General features: G+C 42.1%; 1 pseudogene; it reads right to left on the minus strand.

The window, feature by feature from the left end:
- Positions 1-1,115: 1,115 nt before the first annotated feature.
- Positions 1,116-1,604, minus strand: LOC129673419 (40S ribosomal protein S28-like; annotated as a pseudogene).
- Positions 1,605-6,119: the final 4,515 nt, after the last annotated feature.

Below are 6,119 nucleotides of genomic sequence, written 5' to 3' on the forward strand. Positions count from 1 at the left end.
TCTCACCAGAGAGCCCGACCACGTTAAAGATGAGAGGCTCAGAGTGATCTCCCCTGGGCCACTTGTAATAAGCAGCAGGGCCAAGATATATGGCACACTCTAGGGTCAAACCTTATGTCATCATTAGCTACGTAATGATACTTATCCTCTCTTGGCGGCTCCTCTGCCCTGACCGATTCCATCTGTACGTAAATTAGCCAGGGCTGACTGCTTCAGCTGCCGCTCTAAGAATGCTAGTTTAGGGTAATAAAAGCCGAGGCCCTGTATGAAGATACATCACTTTGCATTTCATAGAGGACTACATCCTGAGGGACCAAGAAGCAACTGTTCTGAAACATAACTAACGAGTGGTAGAACTATTCCTTCACTACAGTTCTGAAATCCAGTCAGCTCTAAAACTGCAGGTAAAGCCCGGCCTAACTGGACTCGTGGCTACTCAAAATGGGTTACTCCACTTTGTACATTGTCTTTTGCAAAACTCAATGCCATGTGACTCCTCCAGTGCCATGATCCCCACCCTCCACCCCAAGTAACAGACTTGGAACTTCGTCCATCTGCCTGAGCTATTGACCTGCACCCCAGGGTCACCTGCTGGTGGGTGTTCCTGTCCATGAGCAGGAATAGCATTTCTTGACTGGCAGTAGGTGAGAGCTGTGCCCTTCCCCTCAGGCAGGCTCATTCTCTTGGGCTAAGTCCTGCTAAATGCATAAGCGCACAGCAAGAACGTGAAGACTCACACTTTCTATTCCAACCTGTTAGGAAGTCTTTCTCTCTGCGCTCCAAAGAGCATGCCTACAACAGGCAGACTACCTCAGGACCGAGTGGACTGAAAGCATCCTTTGGTAGATCCAAGATCCCTCAAGTAAAATTCTAAGACAAACCATAGAAGTCCAAGACTGAATAAAAAAAAATCCACACCATTTTACAATCTAGATCAGACACGGGGGTAGGAGGAGGGTCAATGTTAAGGTCTCTTTTCAATTTCACTTATTTTTGCAGTGAAAATCTCACTAGAGAGCATAACCACATTAAAGATGAGAGGCTCACATTTCAACATCTACCTGTGGGATACGACTGTTCCAGACCTCTCCAAGATACGACTGTGCAGCTGATTGTTTGTTTGTTTGTTTGTTTGTTTGTTTTTAATAACACAAATGCTTTATTTAACAGTTGCCGGTCATCCTGTGGTTAAGTGTTGGATATCCAGGACTCAGGAGCAAGATCCTCACAACCTCCTAGCTTCTCTTTCTGACTCCAGGAAGGTGAGCCACATCACCCTCTCGAGCGGGGCTTTTGATGTTTCGTGTGCTAGAATGGCCGGTGTCATTCATAGATTCCACACGTAGCTGCGCGCGCTGTACCTGCAAGCCGGTCCTGCTCGGCGCTTTTGTTACCCGGGCCAACTGTATAGGCCGCACGCGGCTCAAGTCCACGATGGCGGCGATCTGGCGGAGAGCGATTGTTTCTGTAATAGTCCCAAAGGCTCCGAAGTGCGAATTTGGATCTTGTGATTGGCCAGTTACGTTGGCGTATGGCTGCACTCTGAAGTCTGAAGAGGATCCCAGGCTTGAAGGCCAGCCTGGGCTACACACTAAGACCTTGATTCAAAGTAGCAACGCGATAACAACGCAGAGTTCTTGTAGCTTGTTGAAGCAGGTGACAGGGGACACTCATCAGTACCTGGACACCAACAAAAGCATTGTTCCTGGGTGCTGGAGATGTAGCTTAGTTGTTGGAGTGCTGCGGTATCCTCAAAGCCCTGAGTTTAATTCTCAGCATCCCTAAGCCGAGCCCTGGGATATATGCAGCCCTCAGGATGTACTCAGGATGCAAGAGGATCAGCGGTTCAAAGTCATCCTTGGCCAGCTGAGTTCAAGGCACACCTGTGATACAAGAGACCCTGTGTCAAAAAATAAACAAAAGAAGTATTCAGGGATGGGGATGGAGCTCGGTGGTGGACGCTTGCCTAATGTGTGAGGCCCTGGGTACTCATTCCAGAAGTACACAGCTATTTAACATACTTTATTCTAAATACTAAGGACGTCTGGTGCACATATGATCGATGCAGAACTTTCTAGCCATTTCAAAAGTAAAGTTTCTGATACCCGGAATGCTAGCTAACCACCTTTGTTTCGTAGATTAATATAATTTTCATTGTACAGACGTTTTTAAAATACCGCATGTTCACTATGAAATGATTTTAAATTTTATTTTAAATCTGCCTGTATTTTAAAATGAAAATATTTAGTTAGGCATGATGGTACATGACTAAAATCCCTCTCACAGAGCAAGAATTCAGGTAGGGGATGGAGAATTGGAGTTACCTGAGCTATGTAGAAAGACCATGCCAGAAAGAAAGAAAGAAAGAAAGAAAGAAAGAAAGAAAGAAAGAAAGAAAGAAAGAAAGAAAGAAAAAGAGAAAGAAAGGAATGAAGAAAGGAAGGAGATTTGAAAATCTTAAACATCTCACTGGGTAAAAGCTGGGTGTAATGCCTGTAGTCCCAGCACGCCAGAAGACAGAGGCAGGTGGATCTCTGTGAGTTCAAGGCCAGCCTGGTCTACAAAGGAAATCCAGGACACCAAGGCTACACAGAGAAACCCTGTCTTAAAAAAAAAGAAAAAAGAAAAGAAAATCCTAAACGTCTTCAAAGGTTTATTTGAAAATATAATAGCGAAGAAGCCTTGCTAACTCCCTCTTCCAGTTTCTTTTCCTTATCTCTTAGCTGTTTAAGTGGTTTAGCTGGGACTATTGTGTGCAAACACAAAGTCAAGAAGGCCATTCCAACAATATTGTTACCAAGGCAATATCTATGCTGATGTGTTAACCAACACCTCAAACTGTAAAATTACATAAAACTGAGTACATATTCCAAGAACATATCTGAGTTTTCCAAAGTTCTAGGAACTCTGCTTTGTAACCCGTGAGGCAGTTTTGTCATTACGTGTGACATCTGAAAGGAGCCTCAGGACAATGCCAGTACGTGTGTCTTAAGTTCTCCAAGCAGATGGACTTTGTCTAACCACAGGTCTAACCACAGTGGGGTAAGGGTCAGACTATACTTGCTATCTAGCGGATGATCAATTAAATGCTACAGATGACTGGCAGTGAATTTAGGTGACATTTCAAAGAAGGCCAATTTGTGTGTTCGCTTGGAATTGAGTTGATCTAAAATGTGAAACCCATCTTTTGCTGATTGAGGAGAAACTTCTGAAGATCATTTCTTTCTCGTATTCTATGGGCTTTTGTAAGACATCCTGCTTATCACATCCACTCATTTCCAATTTAGTGACGTTCGATGCTAATGTGCTTTACGTCATAGCACGGTCTGCCTCACGTTGTTTCAGAGTTGGGGAGACTATGGTGCTTGTGGGGAAACTGCACGTAGGTGGGTGGGAGAGGACAGCGGCATCTTTCCGTCACTGGGTGCTGAAAGGCCGGTGAAGAAATCTGTCTCTGCTTAGAAAAACCAGCAAGTTTTACTCTTACAAACCACATTCACAAAACTGGGTGTAGGAATAAAGCAAGACTTCAGAGATCCCTTAGGTTCAGTGTTGGGCTGAGTATTCTGGGACATTTTTTTTTGTACGATTCTAAGTTTATTCAACACTATGAAAAGAGTTGAAGACACACATGAGATGGGTTGGAAAATACAGAGTCATTGCTTTATGGCTTTTTAACAGCCCCTAACTGTTCACCCTGAGAACATCATGAAGGACAACAAAATTAAACTATGCTTAATGAAATCCTTGTAGAAAACCCTGTCGCTCTGCAACAGATCATGTCATTGAGGAGTGAGTGCTTAACGTTCCATGGAGACTAAATATGGGGTTTTCTAGATGTTGCCAGTACTCAGAAAGAGCATTCATTCACACTGATAGTTCTGATTGTACGTGTCAACATTCACCACCCACCATCTTAAGTACACAGCACCACAGACAATTAAGGATTTCCGTATAGCATGAAAACATTCCAGTTCAAACTAACAAGAAAAATTATACTACTACAAGTTCTAATTTTGTCTCCCAAATTTTACTTCTATTTCTTTGCTTGCACTAAATAATGGCATGCTGTTTATTTGCCTAACTACAATATTCTGTAGTATGACACCACAAATAAAAACGAGGCAGAGCCATTGTGTCCAATAAAAGCTATCACTCTAATGTGTGTGTGTTGCAAAGCAGATCAACTTTGGAATTATCCCAGTTCTCAATATAACAACCAATTATGGATGGACACACACACATGTTTATATAATTTAATTAGCCAGGGATCGAGACTGATGGACACCTGTTAGAGTTACACAGGAAATACACACAGGTTATGAAAATCTGTCTCATTATCAATCCTTTATATTTTCTCAGTAATAACCTCCCTGGAGCCAGCAGATCCTTCCCTTCTGTGATTCCATCTTTTTTTCGTACAAGAATTAAAAAAAAAATGTTTTAAAATCCTTCACCTTTCTCAGATACTTTTTTAAAGTAGATCCAAGAAGGGGAGGTGGTGGCATCTGTGGCAACAGCATGCACGGGACAAAGGCTTCTTTCTCGAATGGTGGGACAATGCAAATCTTTAACCATGTCCCTGTTGGTATCATAGAAACTATCTTTACAGACCGTCGGTTGAAATCTAACTGTATTGGGAGGAGAGAAAGAGCCCACTTTACCCTGCTCACCTGTGTCTTTTCTAAAGGTCGATTGTCTTTTTAGTGGGGGATTATTATGATCATAAGGACACTGTAAAAAACAACCGTGATGCTCACTAAATGGCTAGCGCCACCTATTGGCTACTCAGAAGCACAAATGCTTTTTCACAATTCCTTTTCTTTTTATATGCACGTTCATGCTTTATGAAAGCCACTATAGTTGGGTGCTGGTAATGATAATGATAAATACAGAGTTCTTCTGACTTACAGCTTCTGTCAGTGTCTATGTGCAGCGACAGCCTACATTTCAATTGTAAGATGAAAATAGAAAAATTATCAAGTACGAGAAAGACCCTCATGATACCACATGATTTTTGTTTCTTACTGTTTATCTTGTGTACATACGGGCAGTGAGTGAAGGCTGGGGAATCTGGGACATCTATTCAGCAGTGGGAGGCCATTTAACATTGTTGAACCTACTCTTTAAATGTTAGATAGCTGGCTGCGGTGGTGCACGCCTTTAGTCCCAGCACTGGAGCCCAGCCTGGTCTACATAGTGAGTTCCAGGACAGTGAGAACGATGCAAGAGACCCCATCTCAAAAAAAAAGGAACAAAAACAGGCATAAACAAAACAAGTAGCAGTAAGTACCGAGAGATCCGGAAAACCTGAACACAGACGTATGGCTGGCACGTTTACAATGGTACAGCTGCTGTGAAAAACAGTCTAGATGCTGCGTGATGGTTGCACAGTCATCGTATGGCCAGTGTTTCTACGCTAAGGAACTTGAAACTGAAAGTCCATAGTCACATAATCTGTAATAACCCCAAATAGAGACAACTGGACTGTTTGCTGAATGGCGTGCCCATTGATGAGTGGTAAATAAAATGTACTATTTTCATACAAAAAAAAAAAAAAAGGTTGCTTGAACTACTGACAAAAATGAAGTGTCAGCCCATATTAACAACACATATTAGCCTTAAAAACACTGTATGGAAAGAATGCCTTCACAAAAGAAAAACAAAAAACAGGTATGATAACAATCCCATTTATGTGAAGTGTTGAAAATAGACAAAACTGGAGGACAGAAGTCAGTTTAGCATTTCTTAGGGTCAAGTTTAGGGTAAATAAGAGTGACATAAATTCCTTTGGCAAATGATGAAATATCTTCACATTTATGGCGGTTGACAGATGTACATGCGTGAGTATAATGGAAAAAAACTGGACTGAATACTTAAAAATGAATTGTATAATATGTGAATTAAAAATCAGCAAGAACTGTTATAGGGACTGGAAAGATGTCTCAGTAGTTTAAAAACACTTGCTGCTCTTGCAGAGCAAGAGACCCAGGTTCAATTCCTAGTACCCACATGGTGGTTCACAACCATCAGTAACTCCAGGGCATCTGCAGGCACCACATGCTCACATGGGGCACAGACATACAGGCAGGCAAAACACCCCTACTCATAACAATAAT

Source organism: Psammomys obesus, unplaced genomic scaffold (genome assembly GCF_907164565.1).
Source record: "Psammomys obesus unplaced genomic scaffold, mPsaObe1.curated_primary_1811, whole genome shotgun sequence".
Classification (NCBI taxonomy): domain Eukaryota; kingdom Metazoa; phylum Chordata; class Mammalia; order Rodentia; family Muridae; genus Psammomys; species Psammomys obesus.